Here is a 24,087-nt window from a genome sequence, read left to right as displayed (position 1 = left end):
TAAAAATATTGGGCATGAAAGAAGAAATTAGATTTTTATTGTGACCTTGGATGTCTGTTTTATGAGACAATGAGTCAGTTCAAAAGAGAAAAATGGGGGATCCCTGGGTGGCGCAGCGGTTTAGCGCCTGCCTTTGGCCCAGGGTGTGATCCTGGAGACCCAGGATCGAATCCCACATCGGGCTCCCGGTGCATGGAGCCTGCTTCTCCCTCTGCCTTTGTCTCTGCCTCTCTCTCTCTCTCTCTGTGACTATCATACATAAATAAATAAATATTTAAAAAAAAAAAAAAAAAAAAAAAAAAAAAAAACAAAAGAGAAAAATGATGGAAATGATATTCACTGATTGTTTTATTCTGTTGACTTCATCAGTCCATTTCAGTAAAAATACTTAAAGCCTAATCATTTGGGCATGGGTGTGTTTCTGTTGTTACTCTTTTGTAATTTGTAATATTTTCAAAATTCTCATGTGGTTCTCAATACTGGCTGTACAATATAATCACATAGGGATTTTTTTTAATGCCAGTGTGGATTTGCTGTAAAATATTCCAACAGAAATTTTTAAATGTTGGGGGATTGGGGAACAGAGGATGCAAGACTGGCAAAATATTGATAATCATTGAAGCTTGGCAATGGGTACCTGGGGTTCATTAAAGTATTCCCATATGTTTGTATGTGTTTGCACATTTCCATAGTAAAAAGTTTAAAAAGTAAAATTAGAAGTTTTTCTGAATGACAGCCAAAATATCTATGCCTGGGTCCTCCACCCTAAACCAATTCAATCAGAATTTCTTGGGATGCTTGGGTGGCTCAGCGGTTGAGCATCTGCCTTGGCTCAGGGCATGATCCTGGAGTCACGGGATCGAATCTTACATCGGGCTCCCTGCATGGAGCCTACTTCTCCCTCTGCCTGTGTCTCTGCCTGTGTGTGTGTGTGTCTCTCATGAGTAAATAAATAAAATCTTTAAAAAAAAATAATTTCTTGGGGGTAGGATCTAGGTCTCTTCTGCTTTTTTTACAAGTTCAGTGAAGGGGCACCAAGGTAGCTCAGTGGTTGAGTATCTGCCTTTGGGTCGGGGCATGCTCCTCTGCCTATGTTTCTGCCTCTCTCTCTGTGTCTCATGAATAAATAAAATCTTTAAAAAAAAAATAACCTTTTTTTTTATACTAGTGTATAGTCATGGTTGAAAACCTCTACTCCATGAGATAAACCTAGCAGGAATTATTGTTCTTATTTTTCAGGTAGAGAACTGAGACCCAAAAAGGGGTCTTTAAACCCCTTTAAACCCCTTTAAACCAAACATATAGTTTGGTTTAAAGGCCACACAGATAGTAGAGAACACTTTCATTACGTTGTCAGCCTCATATTCTTGTGCTCATTTTGTTATACCACCCTGTTTCCTCTGTTGCCCACCATCAAAGGAATGATTTTGTTGCTAGTTATTGTCACATGATCTGTTCAGAAATTATGCTACCTTGATGACGTCTTAGTCCTACAACTCTGTTTTAGACCACACTAGTTCCTCTTCTTCCTCTAACTGGCAGTGAGTTTTGGGTGCAAGCCATGAAAGTTGCTAAATTGGTTTTATTTGTGAATGCCTACCATTTTCTTTTCTTGGCCTGTAAATAAGGGAGCAGTGCCTCTTGGAAAGAAAAGATGCTGATATTTTTCTAATGTCCTGCGCACTGGGGCAGTAAATCTGCATGCAAATTAAAGATTTTGGTGACAAATGATAACTCTCATCATCAGTCTAATCTCTTAACTTTCCTGGGTATTGTTAATTCATAACATAGTTTGGATTGACTTACCATTATTGATTCCTGTATTCATTAGAATGAAAAGGGAAATCTTGCCTTTGCAAGGGAAATACAGTTATAAGACTCTTTCTCATAAAATAAAAAGACCTGGTGGGATATAAACTGTGAGAATGACAGTTAAATTGACGTGGTGAAGGTTAATGCTTGCTTGCTACATTGATGTTGGAGGTTCCAATCACTTGTCAGTATGCTCCTGTAATACATGCAGTACATCTTCATTAGGAAGGCATATAGCAATCAGTTTCAAGTTTCCGGATGAGCCTGTGGCTAGGCCATAATTAACCTTTTGAACCTGGAATTGTAACAGAATGTACTATTGGCTTAGGTTATCAATTATGGTCAGAGTCAATTGATACTTTACTCAAAGAAGGGTTATTGGTGATGGATATTATAATTTACTCATCTTTCCATTATGTGATTAAAAATAAAGTTGACATGGCAAAGTTTTTCCATTTTTTGTTTTTGGAGGGAAATTTTTGTATGTCAGGTGCCTTGCCAAACAAACAGTTACATAAGTATCCGAGTGGATGTATGGCAGGGGGAGGGAGGGTGCCTCAATTTAGGGAGAAAGAGGTTTGGTCTCAATTTTCAGTATTTTTTCCAATTTCTTAAGTATGAAGTAGTGCAACTACTAATGAGCTTTTAGAATTACATAATATGTCAACTTGTGATAGAAAGAGTCATATATGGTATATCAACATACTTAAAGCATAAGTTTAAAAGATTGAAGTTCAGGTGTATTCATATAGCTATTAAGTGTTTTGTATCTTATACTTCGTTTTTTGTCTAATATTCTACTCAAATATCAGAAAGATGGCTGGCAGAATTTCACTTAATTTTGGAAAAACTTAATGGTATGTGTGTTAAATAAAACTGAAAATATTGTCAGTCCAAATCAAGGGAACAATATGGTTTTAATGCACTTCAAATTATCTATTATAATTTAAAGAGAATTACTCAAATTAAGAAGCTATTGGCTTTTTTTGCTGTATTTCTCTTTGTTATCATTATATTAGTTTTTAAAATAATTTGCAATTAAAATTGAATAATGTCAGTATGTGTTAGAAGTTGTTTATAAAAAAGTTACACTTGGGACACCTGGGTGGCTCAGTGGTTGAGCATTTGCCTTTGGCCCAGGTCGGGATCCCGGGGTCCTGGGGTCGAGTTCTGCATCAGGGTCCCTGCAGGGAGCCTGCTTCTCCCTCTGCCTATGTCTCTGCCTCTCCCTGTGTCTCTCATGAATAAATAAATAAAATCTTAACCAAAAAAAAAAAAAAAAAATTACTCTCATTTCTTATTTATAATTTTTATGCACTGCTATCTGAGTATGCATGTTATTTTAGGATCATCTATGAAGCTGTCTTAAGAAAATTTATTTTTAATTATGGGCAGAAAAAACATGTACAGAAATGTTTTTTGTAATGTTTTTATAATTGTGGGAGATTGAGAACAACATAAATGTCTAACACTAAGGCATTTGTTAAGTATATTAATGGTTTGAAGAAATTTTATAGCCATTAATGATAGGATAGAAATTATGATATCCTAAGGAAATAGTTTTATCTTAAGTTTTTAAAAGTAGGCTAAAACTTGCATATTCAAGGGTTAAAGGAAAGTCATTGAAAAAACTGGAAGGAAATATACTAAAATGTGAATATTAGTTGCTATAAGGTGGTAGTATTATATGCCTTTTTCTTACATATTTTATTAAAGTATTTATTATAGCATTATATAAATTCATTTAGAAGTAAATAATGTTTTTATAAATAGAATTGTTTATGAATATTATTACTCTTATCAGAAAAAAAATTAAGTTTAAAAATTAATTACAGGTCTCTAAAAATAAATAAATCTCTCATTCCTGCTAAGTGAATGTCATTCTCACCTTAGTCACAATGGGAAAGATGTGGAAATGGAAATCATTTAGACTTTTCTGTCTTCCTGAATTCTCTTGAATTTTTCTGCTTCTTTCTTTCCCTTCTGCCACATTCAGACCATCTTTATTTCTCGTCTTCTAATCCCAGGTTTGACTTTCCCTCCCCAAGCATCCTAGATGGAGCTACTAGGGCAATGTCAGTCTTCAGTATTTCCCCATGCTTTCAGGGTGGAATCCAGAACCTTAACACCTAGCCCCTTTTTTGAACTATCTTCATTCTACCTGACAATGGCTTCACTGAGTTATTTGCCATTCTTTGAACATGTTATGCTCCATTAGTACTTCTAGGCCCTTGTACATGTTCTTCTCTGTGGAATGCTATCACCTTCTGTGATAACTTTGTGCATTAGCTATTCCTCCAGATTGGCTTAGCTCAAGGCACAAAACCATAAAAGCATTTATCATATACTATGGTAATTGTCTGTCCTTGTCTCTGGTCTTCTTTAGGACATGAGCCTCTTATGTTTAGGAACCATGCCTTATTCATCTCCATATATCTAATCCCTAGAAGAATGACAGGCACCCAAGTAAACCCGGAATGAAAGAATGAACTTAATAGAAAAATAGCAGGTTACAGCTGATGAATAATGTTTCTTATAAAATAGTATCTATTACTGGCTATCTCCTGTTCTTACAGAACTAAGCCATCTTGTTCCTTCCATCATGACCATCATTATTCTTTTAACAACTTGTCTTTAAAAATAATCATTCTTGCCTCTTTGTTCATAATGGTGGGCAATGGTAGACACACTATGTCAGGAAAGTTAATAATATAATACTTGCTGAGCAGGAATAAGAGTGATCCTCAAATGATCACTTTTCTCTAAAACAAAGTTAAAATCAAAACCATATCTTCTACTTTTGTTCCTTCACCAAATCTGTCATTCTTTTTTCATAGTCTGGTGGCAGTATATAAACCTCCCTCTAAAGAGCTCTGAAAAAGTATTGGCTCTTGTTGGTGATGGTGACCTGCTTTGCTGCATGATATCCTGTGTTTCCATAATGGGACTTTATTTTTCTTTTAATAAGCCATCTCCTTTGGATTGGATTCAATCTGCCATCTTCATTCTGTAGGTCTTCATTGAAGATAATATAGTATACAAGGAATTAGAGCTCTGGAGAAATGTTTGAAGACATTGCAAGAAATGGTAGGAAAAATATGTTAACTGTATAACCAAAGTGAAGGTAAATAACTTACTTGAATCTTAGTTTCCCCTTTGTAATGTGGGGATAAAAATCCCTACTTCTCAAAATGGTGGCAAGCATAAAGTAAATATTTAATAAAAGTGGCTTTCCTTTCTTCCATCCCACTTCCCCATGTAGCATCCGTAGGCTTGATCTCACAACCCTGAGATCACAACCTGAACCAAAACCAAGAATTGGATATTCAACCGAGTGAACCACCCAGGCACCCCTACAATTGAGTCTTTTAAGTTGACCTCCCAGTTTAAAAGAATCCATTCTATTAAAATGCTTTCTTACAAGTTGTCAAAATTGTTACCAGTAATACTTATGAAAAATAAAATATAAATTATAAAGCAGAATCAGACTATAAATACAGGGAATAAACGATGGTTACTAGAGAGAAGGAGGGTAGGAGGATGAGCAAAATGGGTGAAAGGGAGTGTGAGATACAAGCTTCCAGTTATGGAATGAGTAAGTGAGAATAAAAAGTACAGCATAAGGAATATAGCCAATGATATTGTAATAGAGTTATATGGTAACAGACTGTAGCTATACTTGTGAGCAGAGCATAACATATAGATATGTTGAATCACTGTGTTGGATGCTTACAACTAATGTAACACTGTATCAACTATACTCAATAAAAAAATTTAAAAAATAGTTGAGACCCTTGTATATTCTTTGATCTAGTTTTTCTTTTCAAAGAGCTTATAGTACATGATATCAGAATATCATGATTCTGGTATACTTAAGTCAGATTTACAAAGTTAATTTTTATGGAGTACATGAAAACAATCACATCATAATTAAAGCAGAATATGTTTAAATGTTATATTTTAGTATATGACTGGTATTGCAGCTAGTATGTCACCACCTCCAGAAGTTTATCCAGTCACAAGAAGAGAATATTGTTTTCTTAAATAATGAAATGGCTGAGTGTTCTAAATAGGATTTATCAATTGTATATTTTTCAGCATTTCAGAAGCATAGCATAGTACAGACACACTAAACGGTTTCTAAAGGAAATGTGTATAGCTTTCATTTGAGAGTTACTAAGCATACAACAGATTCTGTGTTTAAGTAGTGGGGAGACAGATCAGCTGTAGTCTTGGTTATGTTAAATGGGAGAAATAGAAAAGAAAACAAATAAAAATTTTTATTTATTTATTTTTTTTGCCAAACAAGTATAAAGTTTCTCAGAAATAATGTCTTCCTTATTCTTTATGATGTTTGCCATTGATTTTATGTGAATAAAAGGTCATAGCCTATTTTGTATGAGTATAATTTAATTAGTAATAACATCTTATTTTCACTATGAAATAGAGATTGTTGAAATCTTATGCAGTGCTAAAGTATTTTTTAAAACAATGACTTCATGTTCTTTATCTAATCTCCCTCAAGATAAAATGAGACGATGTTGTTTGCTTTATTTATATAATGGACTCAGGAAAATGTTCACTGTAAGACAAAATTTATTTCCAAGTTAAGTTGTACCAACTGATCATTAAAAGAGATCAATATCCTAATTTCTTAGAAAGTTGAAGAACATACAGGTGTAGATTTTACATACCATGCATTATAGTGAATTACCCCATTTATGCTGGGAGGAGAGGTTTTAGTTTCATTTTTGCAGCAAGTGGTGTTTTATGGGTCTACCTTACTTAACTTACTTAGTGCTCAGCCTAGCAGTATTCCAACAAGCATTATAGTGTTTCATGGTCAAAGGGATTTGGGACTCCTGTATGGTGAATATTATTAGGTGACAGTTTGCTCAGGAACACATTTTAAAATCTTTTAAAATCTGCTAGTTTTACTGCTATAAATTTTATTCCAATGAAATGAGAGTGGGACCTAAGACAAGCTAACATCTTTTGAGGTACACAATTAACTAGGACAGCATTTGAACCCTAGCATTAATATTCAGGTTACCTAGTTTGGGGGCTCAGTAAAAGTGGACATGAACCAAGAAAGAGGTACATTTTAATGAAATCATGACTTTAATATGAATTTTTAAATGCCATATGATTGGCAGTTTTACTACTTATAGAGAGAAGGACAAATAAACAACATTCATGGCTTTCTGCTACTGTGAAGGGACAAAGGAGATATATAGTTAGGAAATTATTCAACATCATATTGCTAATTTGGGGAAATGTTTTTTAAATATGTTTTGTGTAACACCACTTATACTCAATAAAATATTGGCTAATGAAGATATTGTGATTTTTTTTCTCCCTCTATAGGAAGGGTGAATTCCTCCCCTACTCCTATGAAGAGAGAGTTAGCCCAGAATGACCTGAGAACTTCATGTTTATCAAAATGGTGATGGAGGGTGGAAGGAGAGGGAAAAGTGTGATAAGCATGAAAATGATAAGGTTGATATCATTGGAATCTACAGAGTAGATTCCAGTCATGAATACTGTCAATAACTAGCCTGTGAATTTCAAGAAAAAAGTTTGAAAGTGAATCTCAGTGATGAAAATTCTGCCCTCTAAGTTCGTAAATAACAATATCATATTTGCTAACTTGTTATTTCAACAGATAATATTATTGAGTCTTTAAATTAATTAATTAATTTGGCCCTTCCTAAGAGATTTTGTAACCTAGCTTGAAGAGATTAGATTCCTACACTAGTGGATGAAGTCCTCGAGAAAAGGTGTTTCTCTCTCTATATATATTCCTCCTGTGTAGCGTAGTCTGTTGTTCTGTGTCATAGAGGTTTATTTTAGGGTTTTGTTTGTTTGTTTTATAGAGAGGGAGAGAGTGGGAAGGGGTAGAGGGAGAGGAAGAGGCAGAGAGAGAATTTTGAGGGTCCACTCCCAAAGAAAGGCTCCATCCCACAGCCCTGAGATCATGACTGGATCCAAAATCAAGAGTCTGACATTTAACCAGCTAAGCCACCCAGGCACACCTGTTTTTTGTTTGTTGTTTTAATGTCATTGACTACATAGTGATGGGAAAGGGGAGAAAGGGCAGAATGGGTAGAAAAATGTAAAGCTACCAGCCTAGGAGTTTTTGTTTCTGAGAATCAATCAAAACAAAAATGAAATTTTATCCATCTCACCTTTGAAGTTACAATATGGGTCAATAGGAATCAATTATAGCATTCTCTTGCCACACATTTTGTTATAAAAATGAAATATAACTCTGTACCTAAGTCAAATGGCATTTCAGATAGCTGGCTCATAGTTAAGGAAAGCTGTGTGGGCTTTAATTTACAGGAGAGCTTTTCTTCCTTGAATTCCTCCTCCCTGTGCCCCAGACCTTCCCCCAATCTCTGGGTTACTCCAGTCTGGCACTGGAGTCTAGCCCATAGCGCCATCTAGAAGTCAGGGGAGGTGATGGAGAGCACTCCCCAAAGCTTGCTGCTTCAGCCCTTCTAGAACTCTCCTCCCAACCTCCAACCATGTCTAATAGTGCTGAGTTCACCTATACCACTAGAGCTGCCTTTTTCATTGAACAGTTCTGTAAAATTATGTTTGGGAAACAAATGAGTGTGATAGAGTTTTCTTCCCATGACAATCTAAGAAAACAAGTGTATACACATGACAGAAAACAGTATTATACAATGAATAGTATCATACAAGCTTTGTCCCAGACTGACCTGGATTCAAAGACACCCTCTGGGCTTGTAGTCTTTTTCCCCTTATAGTATATAAGGTGCTTGGGCTATATATAGTAGGCCCCTAGAAGTGAATCATAGTATTATGTCCCAGAATCATATGGGCAAAATTAGATGGAACCAGAATAGGATCAAATTTTACAAAAATAATGAAACTATTTTATGCAGCATAAAAGAAAATAAACATTAAGCAGATCTACTTGGTGTCAGGGTTCTACTTTTTAAAAAGAAGGATCATAGGCTTTGTTGTATATCTAAATCAGGAAAGGAATTAAATTCACATTAATAAGTTATTCTGGTTACACCATATAGATAGAACTATATAATCATCAAAGTAAAACTAAGGTTTAAACATGTAATTAAATTGTACTTTACACAAGAACATTAAAACAGTTCTTGTTCTCCTTCATCACTCACCACCCACCAAGGCACAAGAAGCCAGTAACAAACACCATTCCTTTCTTAGAATAAGCACGGGAGAACCTTTAAACAGATTATAAGAAAATGTCATTCATCATTTTTATTTTCTTTGGAAATTGTGCTTTTCTTACTGAATATGCCATAATATTTTTTTCTTTTCCTTGCGTTTTTTTATACTCAATCAAAATACTTTAAAAATACTCTTTGTGTGCATGTAAAACCATCTTACCTCTTAAATATATCTTGTGTCTTATAGTAAGAACCAGTTTGGGAATGTAGATATATCACCATAAGCATCTGTTACCTTGGCACAACCGTATCACAAAGTGTGTTGTGAAGATGAAAAGCTAGTTTCTCTTCTAGCTGTTTCTTTTGGTGAATGGAAATCAGCAATTTGGTATGATTTATTTATACTGGACTTACAGTATATATGTTTTTATTCATACCACATTTTTTGACAAATCTGTCATGTTTCATATGTTCTTAGACTTTTTTTATCCAAAATCCCTTTGCTAACTCCACTAGTGATAAGGGTATACAGTTTTCAGTTATACAGACTTGGATTCCAACATGGTTCTACTACTTAGTCCTTTGGGCAAGTTTCTCAAACTCTGAGATCCACAGGTTTGTCTCTAAAGCTAGAATAATCATACTTAACCCACAAGGCTACTGTGAGGATTAAAGGAGACTACATATAATCGGCTCTCAAAAATATTAGGTCTTTTGGTCTATAAAATAATACATGTCCCTAAAACAGGTTAAGATTATGTCTCTTTTTTTACTTGGCCATCTTCACCCATTTTGCCGAACCCTCCACCTCTCCCAACCGCACCCTCCAGTCTGTTCTCTGTATCTGTGAGTTCAAGTACTTTTTTAAATTTTAGATTACACATTTGTGTGAGATCATACAGTATTTGTCTTTCTCTATATGACGTACTTGCCTTCAAGGTCCATGCATCATGCTGTAGAAAATGTCAGAATTTCCTTCTCTTAATGGCTGAATAATATTCCATTACATATATACTACATTATATATATCCTGCAACACACATACATGTACCACATTTTCTTAATGATTCATTCATCAATGGACAATTAGGTTATTTCCATGTCTTGGCTATTATAAATAATGCTTCATTGAACACAGGGGTGCAGATGTCTTTTTGAGATCGTGATTTTGTGGGTTTTTTTCCAGATAAATGTCTAGAAATAAAATTCCTAGGTCCTATGGTAGTTGTATTTTTAATTTTTTGAGGAGCCTCCATATTATTTTCCAGAGTGGCTGCACCAATTTATTTTTCCACCAACAGTGCACAACAAACACAACAATGCACCTTTTTTCCACATCCTCGCCAACACTTGTTATTTTTTTTCTTTTTGATAATAGCCATTCTAAGAGATGTGCGGTGATATCTCATTTTTTATCCAAAATCCCTTTGCTAACTCCACTAGTGATAAGGGTATACAGTTATGCATACAGGTATGCATTTCCCTGATGATGAGTGATGTTGAGCACCTTTTTTATGTACCTGTTGGACATTTGTATGTCCTCTTTGGAAAAACACCTAATCAGACCCTTTGTCCATTTTTAAATCAGATTGTTTGTTTTTGGCTTTTTTTCTGTTGTGTTGTAGGAGTTCTTTATATATTTTGGATATTAACTTCTTATGAGATATATGATTTGCATATATTTTCTCCCATTCCATAGGTTGCCTTTTCATTTTGTTGGTCATTTTGTTGGTAGTTCTAATTTGTATCTGCTACTATTTTCCAGATCCAGGAATAGCTTCCAAATAGTGATACTTCTTTAAATGGAATGATGTTAATTTATCTAGCTCACTGCTACTGTATAGGATAGCTTGGGAAAATGTGCTCTTTTTGCAGTGTTCATTCAAATGGTTTATGAATTAAAGCAGAGGCCTATCATGTTCTAAGATCCCGTAGTTCATTATTGAAAAATAAAGTATCCATTTATTAGGCAGGGATTGTCTACAATGTCTGCAAGAGTAAACAGACCCACTCATAAGAATAAGTGTTGCCTTCAAATTTGTACTGAAGTATGCTGAAAAACATGTATACTATTGCTGTGATAATGAGCAGTACAGTAGAGAGAGGTGATTTATGATACCTGTTTCTGACAGCTATAGTGCTGAGATTCCCAGGGTATCTGATCATGGCATTAGCATGCTGACAGCTCAGCATTTAGAACATTATGGTAATTTATCCTGCCTATGCTGTCACCTGCACTGTCAGAGTTTCTTTTTAATGATGGTATAACTATTTTGTTTGTTTGTACTGCATTCTTTTCATTTGGCTAATGCTTTCTCATTAGATTGAACCTAGTAAATGAGAGTAATTAAGTGCTTCCTATAGCTCAGATGCAATGATTAAGTTGCGGAGCTGCTACTGATTATGTTTTGTCATTTATCTCTATTAATCTGAGAATAATCCAGATGATAAACACATGTAATTTTTTGCTAATGTTCAATAGATGAAATTTATAGTTTCTCAATGGAGCCAAGCAGTAAATGTATATTCATATATATATAGTAAGCTGTTGTATGTGAACTTGCTTTAAATAAGCACACAAGTGACAGTGTTAATAAAAAGGGAAAGATACTTTTAATTGTCATACTGAATTTATTCCTTCTTGAAATGTCCTTTATTCCTAAAAAAGAAAAAAGGCTTAAATCCCTCTTACAGAGCAAGGTTCTCTCACTTTACCTTTCTTTGAGTTATATGCAGGGACAAGATTAAAATTTGTTTTAATATACATATTTGAGGTTCTTTTGATCACTCAATTCTGACAGTTTCCCTGATTTTCTAAACTGTAATATTTATGTATTCTGATATGTGTGTATATATACATATATTTAAAAGATAATATACAATTATACATATATTTTCTTTATATCATAATATTTGGTATAAAGAGATATAGTTTTCATAACTCTGATTATTGTGAATATTATAATTACTCCCGCCAGCTTTTTTAAGTTAGCCAAACAAATTGATATATTTTATTTTCAGTTAGAGATAGTATATGCCAAATTCATGCATTTTAATGTAATTATTTTATAAAGATTTATTCCTAACTCTTTACAACTTATTTAGAATATGATTGTTCCAACAAATTTTCACACATACGAAGGGAATAGAGGATTGTTTTTAGGAAATTGCATTTTGTAATACTATTTTAATAAATGCTTCAAAGGATCATATTATTGCTCAGTCTGTGAATATCTGTGGATATAGACTACTGTAAATCATCAGTTCATATACAGATGGTAGGAAAATTGACAGGAACCTAGTTACTGCATTACTAGTTTGCACTTAAGTGTATGACCAGGAACCTGGTTAGTATGATTCATCAGACATTGGAATAAGCATATTAATAGTTCTTTTGTTGAAAAAGAGCATTGTTGTACTCAAGCTTGCTTCTGTGCATTGCAGTGCTTTGAGAACTGCTTATATGTTTCATTTAAGAAAAGGTCTTCTAAGCATCCTCACATGGCATGCCTTTATTTGCACATTTAGATCACTTGCAGAATTTTGTTCTATGAACTGATAGATGGTATCACCTAAAATTAAATGCTAGAAACACTGGTGTTAGTTAGGCCTACTTCAGTCAGTTAATTTTAATGGAATATTGTTATTTTTTGAAAATGAAGACCTTTCATAAATCTTAAATGGAGTTTGATATTTTTAATGATTATTCATTTTCCTTTGGATTCCTTTCTAAAAGAATAAATGATTTTTAAAGGGTGGGCTTAGGCTACACAGAGAATTCTTCCTCTTGTTTAGGTGTACAAATGTCTTCCATGCATACTAATTGGAAGTTGAGGCTATCATAAATATTGGAGGTTTATTAAGTTCTCTGGCTTTCTTTTTTTTTTTTTAATTTTTTTTTTTTTTTTTTTTTTTTTTTTTATTTGTGATAGTCACAGAGAGAGAGAGAGAGAATGAGGCAGAGACACAGGCAGAGGGAGAAGCAGGCTCCATGCACCGGGAGCCCGACGTGGGATTCGATCCCGGGTCTCCAGGATCGCGCCCTGGGCCAAAGGCAGGCGCCAAACCACTGCGCCACCCAGGGATCCCTCTCTGGCTTTCTATTCAAATTGTTTTTTCCTGCAATTTCAGAAGATTTAACATTTAGCCTAATAGACTAGATTGTCACCTTTCTTAGGGATCAACTTTTCAGTCCTGTACTTCAAGCTAGATTGAAGAAATAGGTTGTTGAGATAACCAGATTATATATGAAGTGATGGTTTATTAACAGTAGTATAATAGAAGAATCTGTGTTTTTGAAATTATGGAAAATGTCTCTGATAGGCAATTGTCAGTTAAGTAGAGGACCAAAAGCATTTGAAAGCCCTAAGTTCTAACTCAGACATTCTTCCCTAGTAGTTATTTCATGAGATAATCTCTTTCCTCTGCACACTAAGATAATAGAATGAGTAATAGTGAGTATTAGGTCAACTTAATGCTCTTTTAATATTAAATGCTAAAATAGGAAGCCCAGAATAGGGCAGTTTTCCCATCATTTTGTACTATTAAAAAAAAAAAGGGAAAGAAAGAAAAGAAAAAACTGTATAATATTTTAGGATGGGATGTTTACTAATCTAGAAGATATTTCTTTTTTAGTAAAAGATGGGAACGATGGTTTTGGTGCAAGAATCTTTTCAATATTGGATATTTGCTGTTCCTGTATTCCTGCATAGTTGATTGCAAATATCCTTTCTTAAGATTCTGGTTTCAAAAACAAAGTCCATTTGAGTTGTTAATGTTGAAATTACAAGTTGTAATTGTTCCTTTGTCCTTGGTTAAAAAATAATTATAAAAATAGGGTAAAGAGAAAATTCTTTTTTCCCTTGTTGGTCAGTTCTATAGAAGTAATTTAAAATACCGTATATTGAATTCTTTGATCATTTCTCCTGGGTGGATTGGGAAAGAAGTCAAAGCTGAGGCAATTGCTTCTGGGCTCTCTTTCTGTGTGCCTGGTAAATGAAACACAAGGAACCTCACCAAACTACATGACTAATGGCAACCTCCAGTGCCGCCTGCAATCAAAGATTAATTTGCTTTATCAAGTTTAAAGAATACCGGGCGATAAATCATGTCAAAAAGAAATAATCAGTCAAAGGCTGATGTTCTTTTCTACATGTGAGGACAGGTGCTATGAGGCATGCATTTGCCATATATAGTTAATTTTGTTTTTATGCATTTATGTTCATCTTAATTTCTATTTAGTTGATCCTTGGATCAAATAATTTCGCTCATTAAGATCAACTAACATTTCAACTGAAAGGCTGTAGAATTATAGATCCAAAGTAACATTCTTTCCCTTTAATTTATAGAAGTATTCTTCTTATCTGAGCATTATTAATAAATGTTTACTTTTTTCAAACATGAGTTAGCTAATGCCAAATGGGAAATGAAATTATTTTCTCCCTGTCAAGATGCCCAAGAATATTAACTGGGTGGGGTGTTCATATTTGTAATAGCTGCCTGTATAATAGACCTACATATTTATATAAAATTTTCATTTTACTCAAATCTCCCCACCTGTTTTTTTTTTTTTTTCTTTTTCCTTTTTAAAGAGAGAGAGCTGGAGTCTCTCTCTAATTCTGTCCCCTGGGTCCATAATGCAGGATCCATTTGAGGTAAGATTGTATTATAAAGAGGTGGTCTTTCCAGCACTTTCAGCAGATGTATTTTGAACAGTATCCAAAACCAATCTTGTATTTTTTTCAGAGACTGTCAGAACTCTTTTAAAGTGAGACTCAGTGTGTCTCTGTAGCAGAGTTTTTTTTTTTTTTTTTTTTTTTTATTTCTAGTCATAGTCATGTGCAAATGGAGTTTCTTTAAATGTTTTCTTATGTATAGATATGTATTACTTCCTGCCTAGGTCTTTTCTAGGTCACTCTCATTCGGTGGTTAATCAGAAATTTGGATATTATTAGTTTTCCATTAGATGTATAAAATTAAATTAAAAAATCATCATAGACTGAAATGTGGAGCTGTGAAGTTGTAAATTTGGAGGAGTTGTAGTAAATCTTCTCCCTAGGGTGACTCTTCATTTTCTTTTGCTTCACAATTTCTTCTGGTCTTTCTGTCTAGATTTTGATCCTTTTTCACTCCAGAAAATTGTTAGCAGTACAGGAGGCTTATGGCTGGCTTTTGTTTTCCTTTTCTTATGTTTCTAATTCCTATGAATTATTTAAAAATATAAAGTTCCATTATTGACATCACTAGCATCCTAAAGAGAAAATACCTTGTCAGCTTCACTGGGTTTTCAAAGACTTCCTTTTAAACTGAGTAGGAATTTAACTTGCCTGTACTTATACTTTTCACAAAGTATCTATCATGATCTATTTCATATCTAAAATGAGATGATAGGACAAACTATTAAGAATCCTTCCAATTTGAAAGGATTTTGTCACCTAGGCTGTACGTATTTTGACATTAACTGAGTCAACCAGGGATACAATGATCATTAATAGTTTGTGTAATAACAGGCTATCTTAGTGAATTGCTTTACTATAAGCTGTCAACCAACTTGACCTACCTGACATTTAGAACACTTCATCTAACAACAGTAAAATACACATTCTTTTCACATGCATGTAATATATTCACCAAGATAGACCATATTTTGGGCCATAAAACAAGTGTTAGCAAATGTAACCTATAAAATAAGCTTTCAGATCATAAAAAAATTAAACTTTCAATCAATAGAAAGATATATGGAAAATCACCAAATGTTTGGTAATGAAACAACCACTTCTACATAGTCCATGGGCCAAAGAGGAAGTCTCAAAAAATATTTTGAGTGGAATAAAAATGAAAATATAATCTAAAATATCATAATTTGTGGGATACTGCTAAAAATTTATAGCATTAAATGTTCATTTAGAAAAAGAAGAAAGAAATCAGTATCTAGAATAGGAATTGGCATTTTTCCAGATAGTAAATATTTTAGGCTTTGCAGACCATATATGGTCTCTGACGTATGTTGTTCCTTTCTGTTTTTGTTTTGTTTCTACAACTTTTTAAAAATGTGAAAACCATTCTTAGTTTAAGGGTCATAATAAAAGGTCATGGGCCACATTTGGCCCATGGACCATAGATTGCCTACCCCTGATTTTAAAAAATAAAGAGCAAATTAAGTTCAAAGCAAGAGGAAGGGAGGAAATGATAAAGAGCACAAATCAGTGAAATTGAAAACAGAAAAACCATAGAGAAAATCATTGAAACCAAAGCTAGTTGAAAATAAATAAAATTAAGAAATACCCATCTTAACAGGCCAAGAAAAAAAGAAGCACAAATTGACATCAAGAATGAAAGTAAGATTCCACAAACATTTAAGGAATAATAAAGTAATACAATTTGACAAATTTGAATTAAGTGGACCATTTCTGTGAAAGACATAAACTGTCAAAATTTATTCAAGAAGAAATAGATAATGAGAATAGCCCTCTATCTGTTAAAGAAGCTAAATTTAGTTTAGTTAAAAACCTTCCAATAAAGAAAACTCTATTCTCAGATGGTTTCACTGGAGAGTTTACTAAACATGTAAAGAAGAAATAATCCTAATTCTACAGTCTCCTCCAGAAAATAAGAGAAGGCACCTGGGTGGCTCAGTTAGTTAAGCGTCTGCCTCTGGCTCAAGTCATGATCCTGGGATCCTGGGATCAAGCCCCGCATCGGGCTCCCTACTCAGCGGAGTGCCTACTTCTCCCTCTGCACCTCTCCCCCCACTCATGCTTTCTGCTCTCTCTCTCTCAAATAAATAAGTAAATCAACCAATAAATAAAATCCTTAAAATATAAAAAAAATAATTTTATGAGGCCATCATTCCAAAATTGGACAAAGACATTACAAAAGATAAGAAAAAGAAAATTAAAGATTAGTATTCTTCATGATCATAGAAATTCTCAACAAAATATTTATAAATCAAATCCAACAATATTTAAAAAGGATAATACATGACAATGACATGCAGTCATCCTAGTAGTGCATGGCTGGTTCAACATTTAAAAATCAGTCACTGTAACTTCACCTTATTATCAAGCTAATGAAGAAAAACCATATGATCTTCTCAAGAGATACAGAAAAAGTTTTAGCACTCATGCTTAATAAAAATTCAATAAACCAGGAATAGAAGGGACCTCCCATAATCTGTTCAACACTGCCTATGAAAACCTAACATCAGACTTAATACTGAAAGACGGAATGCTTTCCCTCTAAGATCAGTAATAATGCCAACAATGTGCTTTCTCACCACTCCTATTCAGCATCATGCCAGAGGTCCTATCTGGTTCAGTGAGACAGACAAATTCTTCAATGTATAGATTAGAAAAGAAGTAAAACTGTCTCTATTCCCAGATGACATGATTATAGAGAAAATGCCAAGAAGTCTACAAAAAAGATCCTGCGACTGATAAATGAATTTAGCAACATTTTAGGATCCAAGGTCTATAAACAAAATTCATTGCATTTCTATGAACTAGCAATGAAAAATTGAAATTTGTTTTTTTAAGCACTGTGTAAAATAATACTCCCTCCAAATACTATCATGCAAACTTAACAAAATATAGGTAGGGTCTGTATGCTAAAACTATAAAAAACAGATGAAAGAAAAAACCTAAATGAAGGAAGACAGATATACAGAGTTCATAATCAGAAAATTCAGTATTGTTAAGATGTTAATTCTCCCCCAAGTTAATCTATAAATTCAATGTATTCCCAGTTAGAATCCTAGCAAGATGTTTTATAGATATCAACAAACTGTAAAATTTATCTGGGAAGGGGCACCTGGGTGGCTCAGTCAGTTAAGCGTCTGCCTTTGGCTCAGGTCATGACCCTGTGATCCTGGGATCAAGCCCTGCATCAGGCTCCCTACTCAGCAGAGTGCCTGCTTCTCCTTCTGCCCCTCTCCCCCTACTCATACTTTCTTGCTCTCTCTCTCTCAAGTAAGTAAGTAAGTAAATAAATAAATAAATAAATAAATAAAATCTTTAAAATTAAAAAAAAAAATAAGCTAAATGAACAAAAAAAGCAGAAACAGACCTATAAATACACGGAACAAACTGGTAGCTGCCGGGGGTGGGGTGGGGTGGGAGGTAGAGCACTCATCTCCCATTATGGAATGAATAAGTCATGGAGATGAAAAATATAGCACAGAGAATATAGTCAATGCTACATTTGTGGTGAGCATAGCATGTAGAGTTACCAAATCACTATTTTGCACACCAAAGACTAATGTAACATTGTGTGTTGACTATCCTACAACAACAACAAAAAATAAATGAAGAAGGAATAGTCAAAACAGTTTTGGGAAAAAACACGAGTGAAAGATGTACATATCCAATTTCAAGACTTAAAATAGAGCTATAGTAATCAGAAGATTAGATTGTGGTACTGGAGAAAATTTAGAGATATAGATTAATGGAACATAATAGAAAATAAAAAATAGACCCGTACAAATATACTTTGCTGAATTTTACAAAAATGCGAAGGAAATCATGGAGAATGGATACCCTTTTACAATAAATGGTTCTGGGTCATTTGAATGTCCATATGCAAAAATATGAATTTCTCTCCATAGCTCACCTTATGCAAAAATTTTCTCAAAGTTAATTAAAGGGCAAGTAACAGATTGGAAAAATATTCAGAAATTACATTTTGAAAAGTGATTTATATCTAAAATATATAAAGAAGTCTTCCATTGAAACTCAGCTGTAAGAAACACCACATCAAATAAATGGACAAAAGAGTTAAACAGACATTTTAGTGAAGAAACTATACAAATGTTAAATAAGCATAGGAAAAGCTCAACATCATTATTAGTAGTAAAATCCAAATTAAAACCATAATGAGATACTACAACTCCATTATTATGACTTAGATTTGAAAAAACTTATAATATCAAATCTTGTAGGTAATAAGAAACAGATTTCTCACTGTTGAGAAAAAGAGTTACAAGGAAAGAGGAAGGCTAGAAATGAGTTCTGGTACTGAATCAGAATTGGAGATATCAACATTTCCTACGTATATAGATAGATGCAGAAATAAGTACAGATGTGTGTTGTGTGTATATATACATGTTATCACACACACACAATACTTACCATACTTATATTTCCTTACTTTGGCATTGAAAGAACTGAGAATCATGGAAACCCTGATAACAATGAACATGCCTAGATCACAGATCTTGATTTCTAAATACCATTTTACGATTTAAAAAATCAATTCTTCTTAGAGAAAAGGTTGATTTCAAGACTGAGCGTCGAAAAATACCAGATGAGCCTAAAGCATCTTGTAGTGCCTATAAAAGAAATGCTTTAAAAAATGAAGAAATAAAAAGGAAGAAAAAGAAAAAAAAAAAGGTGGCCAAAAGGGGCCACCCTGAAAGAATTCCTAATGGCCAAAACTGGATTTTTAATTTTGAGCAACAAAATGAATAATAGTATTGGATTATAACTCTGAGAACAAGACAAATATCTATGAGTTAAGGTGATATGCATATTACAATTGAACAAATGGGAGAGAAGAGGAAGTTCTTCCTTTTGGGTGATTTCCAATTAATAAATTAGAAAGAATGAAGGAAATATAAAATCACTGTTAGCATACCCTGATAATAATTGTTGCAGGCAAGGTCCACCAATGGATGCTAAAATTAGTGCGCATAACGTTAAGTATAAATGGATTATTTTTCTAATCTTTCACAAGAAATTAGTATCTTCCACAAAATAATTATTAATTACAAGAGGAAGAGTTGTCACTGTACAATGGAAAAACCTGGCAAGAGTTCAAGGTTGACATTACAAGTAATGAGATCTGTTGGCATTAACTCCTTCTGGTATTCTTGCAAAAATGTATAACCTCAGTCTATTCATGAAGAAACATCAGACAAATCCAAATAAATAGACATTCTGCAAAATAATTGCCCAGTATTCTTCAAAATTACCTCAAGATCCTAAAAGTCAAAGAAAGACTGAGGAACTTTCACATGACAACTAAATGCAATGTGGAATCCTAGAGTGGATCCTGGGACAGAAGAAAGATGTTAGTGAAAACACAGGTGAAATCTGAATAAAGTCTGCAGTTTAGTTAATGGTATTATGCCAAAGTTTTATTTTTGACAAATGTGCCATGATTATGTAAGATGTTAATGTTAGGGAAAATTGAGTAAAGGGCATACAGAAATTATTTGCACTGTATTAGCAACTTTGCTGTGATTCTAAAATTATTTTGAAATAGAAAGTTTCTAAAATAAGCAGCAACCAATTCCCCCTTTTGAAGTAGACATAGTCACCTTTTTTTGAAGATTAAAACATGAAAAGTTAAATTCTTATTAAAAGAATTTTGTGTAGTTAGCAACTCCAGAAAGTCTTCTGTAGCCATCCTTCCCCTCTGCCCCACACTATTGGCTTGGACATCCTTTCTCTTTGACCCTTGTCATGGTTCTCATCCCTTTATATGAGATTCCTCCATATGCTTATTTTGAATGGGCATTTTCAGTCCCTGGTCCACGATAGACACCCAAAAATATTTCTTGAAATAAATTGATCTTCTACCACTGCTACTCCCCTTGATGAATGGCACCATTCTGGCATAAGCCAGAGGCTTAGGAATTCTATTTCATTTCTTCCTCATGCACTGTCACCAAATTCTGGGATTCATTACCTCCCAAGTCTCTCACCAGTCTGTCCATTCCTATTGTTTCCTCAACAGCCCCAGTCCAAGTCACCATCTTTTTATTTGGAATATTACATTACCCTCCCAGCTTGAATCCTCATTCTATTCTTGCCCTCCCACTTCATGCTTTCAGCCTATCGTATACAGTGTAGCCAAAGTAATTTTTTCAAAAATATAAATCTGACTCTTTCCATCTGTTTAAATGCTTCCCAGTGTTTTTAGGATGTTGCTACACAGCCCTTACTCATCTAACCCCAATGTACTCTTTAACTGCATGTAGCCCCCACTTGCCTTGCCTAGCCAGCTCCTGGCCTTCCTTAAGACCCTGAATCACCATACTCGCATATAACTCTCGGCCTTCGTACCTATCACCTCTCTTATCTGGAATCCTCTTTTCTCTTTTCCATTTCTTCCAACCCTCCCTTTTCACCCAGTTAAGGCCTACTTGCCTCTCAGCTCTCAACTTAATTGTCTCTTCATCATAGAAGACCTCCTTGATCTCCCAGACCAGGTTATGTTACCTTTCTGTATAGTGTCATAACGTCTTACATTTTCATTTTAGTGTCTCTCACAATTTGTAATAATGTTTATTTGTATGATTATTTGATTAACATCTGTCTCTTCCACTAGAACTGTAACCTCCATGAGAATGGAGATCATATTTGATTTTGTTCATACCAGCACCATGGTACCTGACATATGTTGGAGTATTTATCAAGCTCAAATTTATCAACTTCAGTTTGACATTTATTAAATGAATAAGCTATATTATGCTACGTGGTAAAACTGGAACTGCAACTGAATACATTTACCAAACATTAGATTAGCTATCTCTTCTGTGGGCAGAATTTGGGTTATAAAGAGCAGATATATCATGCCCCAGTTTAAGAAACTCTAATCCAAATCCTCTTTGATGGTCAGTCATCTGTTTCTTTGTTTGGTACAAATCCTATTGGACTTGAAGATCCTGAAGTACTGGGATAGAAGTGAGGTTGACTACAATGAGGCCCAAGGCAACTTTTTGGGATGATGGAAATAATTAGTATAGATATATTGATACATATATTGATTGTGATGGTAGTTGCACAACCATGTACATTTTTCAAAATTCACAGAACTGTATACTTTTGAAAAGGGTTGAATTTATCCTATGTAAATTATATCCAATTTTTAAAAAAATCCTGAGTAATTTGAAGTAGGCATCTACTCTGTATCCAAAAATCTCTTCAACCTATCCTTACCTTACTGTAGAAATGCATTCATGTATCATGAAGATATGAAAAGCTATTTCAAGTCCAGAATATTCCTAACTACCTAAGTCTTCTCCCTGCTCTTTATCCCAGTTGAATGAAGGAATGAAAAATAGAAATTCTTGTTGGCTACTTGATCATATTAGGACAGCCCTAAGGCCATTTTATTCCCATGATAGGCTGCTCTTACTCATTTCCATCTGATTCTTCCTTATACCATTCATTTAAGAAACATTTGCAAAAGTTTCATTGTTTTTCTTCCCTCCTCTCCTTTACTGGCATAGCTGCTTATTTGAAATGAATGTGTCAAAGAGGACCTTTCACTATAGTGTCTTCCACTGAATGAAGACAAGATATCTTTCCCATTGAAAAGAAAATATATTCAGACATAAGAATTCAATTAATGAAGGTTGTGTTTAATGTTGATTTATCAAGGATGAAGCAAAAAATATAAAATACATATTTCAATCTACCAAAATGTCTCAATTGGAGAATTGGTTAATTTAGAGAAGACTAAAATCAAAATGGTTATTTTGTGAAACTAATTTGCAGAGTATCTATATTAATTTTTACTACTGTCAGCCCTGAATCAAGTAACTCAATTTTTAAATGTTGTATGCTTATTGAAGATTTCATTTTTAAAATTATGAATGATGACCTAATGCTGAGTAATACCTGTATCATAGAACAGTTGGCATATATTCGCCACAGATTTTATATACCTCTATTTTTATCTAAGTCTTTGGTTCTATTCTCTATATTTAGTATTTATCTTGTAAAAAAATGCAGAAATACATTGCTTCAGAGTAAAATCAAGGCTAAGAAACTCAAACCGTTGTGAAATACCAATAGTTGTAGATTGTTTAAATTATACAAGATCCTATCATTAGTTCAGAATCTTTCCTATATATTGATATTGGAAATAGAGGTGTTAAATTCCTACCTGGCCTGGCCATTGGTTTACTTCTGGTTTGTAATGATAATAAAGCTGCTATTTTTGGTTTCTGTGCTCTATATCTCTGTTAGAATGTTTATAGAGCCTTGCTCAAGATAATAGATGATTCTTGAAAACAAAACTGATCTCTTTTCATATAACTTAAAAAGTAGTTTCAATTGTTCAAACTGTGATTGAGAAAAAAAATATTAGAGACCAGATGTACAATGCTGTATCACTAACTGAATGTCTACTAAATATATGCTCCTCTGTGTGGTGAGGCCTTAGAGCCCTGGCTGGGATCACTGTTCATGATGGAGTCAACCAAATGTTCTACCTGGAATAATGGAATTATTTCAAATTTACTTTTCAGTTATAATGCAAATATTGAATATATTCAAACATAGTGTTTTTATAGTAATAAGTTACCAGTGGTAAGATGAGTGGTCATGTTATTGATGACCAAACAAATGACTTTTCTTAATTGAACTCTAGTAAACCTTGTCTCTTTTAGTCCATTAGTATTCATTAGGGAATAAAATATAGACTGTTTCAAAGTCTATTCCATGTGCCAGTCAGTCTGCTAGATAATTTACTTTAGTCCTTCTAACAACAATGTAAAGCAAATATTGTATCAGTTTTAGAGATAAGGAAGTTAAGTCTCAAAATAAGTGACCATCATTGATAGCTAATGACTGAAAGAACAATATTTCAGACCTGGAGCTCATAACTAACTACAAAGGCATATGAAGACTAAAATTTTCATAGGTGTTTACCTCTTCTTTCCAGCATAAGTGATAAAGGCCTGATTTTTTTTTTAAGATTTTTTAATTTATTTATTCATGAGAGACACACAGAGAGGCAGAGACACAGGCAGAGGGAGAAGCAGGCTCCATGCAGGAGCCCGATACGGGACTCAATCCCAGGACCCCAGGGTCACAAGCATCCCAAAGGCCTGATTTCTTAAAAGATTATTAAAGTTTATTTTCTATTTAAAAAATATTTGATCAATTGAAACATTTTGCTTTTAAAATTAATGATTGTCACAACCTGATTTTAACTGGTAAGCTAATAGGATAAACGGCTCTGTAATTACTCAGTTGTGTAGCACAGTTAGTAAATCCAAATTTGATATATCAACAGACTAATCCACTATGGGAAAATATGCTTTCAAATTGAAGTTTTTGTTCCTAAAAGACAATACAACAGTGGAATTTTT

At 33.9% G+C, this 24,087-nt stretch overlaps 1 protein-coding gene and 1 long non-coding RNA gene across 10 annotated transcripts in view; one reads left to right on the top strand and one right to left on the bottom strand.

The window, feature by feature from the left end:
* The window catches only part of RANBP17 (RAN binding protein 17), a 307,665-nt gene that overhangs the window by 163,862 nt on the left and 119,716 nt on the right, over nt 1-24,087 (top strand). The window lies entirely within an intron of this gene.
* Nucleotides 1-24,087, bottom strand: part of LOC144312637 (uncharacterized) — a 147,194-nt gene that overhangs the window by 100,224 nt on the left and 22,883 nt on the right. The window contains exon 7 of one of the 3 annotated variants that reach the window (XR_013378158.1): nt 1,187-2,107. The exons of 1 other annotated variant lie outside the window; for it this stretch is intronic. This is a non-coding gene — a long non-coding RNA (uncharacterized LOC144312637). Of the gene's footprint in view, nt 1-1,186; nt 2,108-24,087 lie in introns of those variants that run through there. One more of the 3 variants, XR_013378159.1, reaches the window with a different exon arrangement.

Source organism: Canis aureus, chromosome 4, assembly GCF_053574225.1.
Source record: "Canis aureus isolate CA01 chromosome 4, VMU_Caureus_v.1.0, whole genome shotgun sequence".
Lineage (NCBI taxonomy): Eukaryota > Metazoa > Chordata > Mammalia > Carnivora > Canidae > Canis > Canis aureus.
The sequence above is the reverse complement of the archived record's forward strand: the minus strand, read 5'-3'. Positions and strand labels throughout refer to the sequence as shown.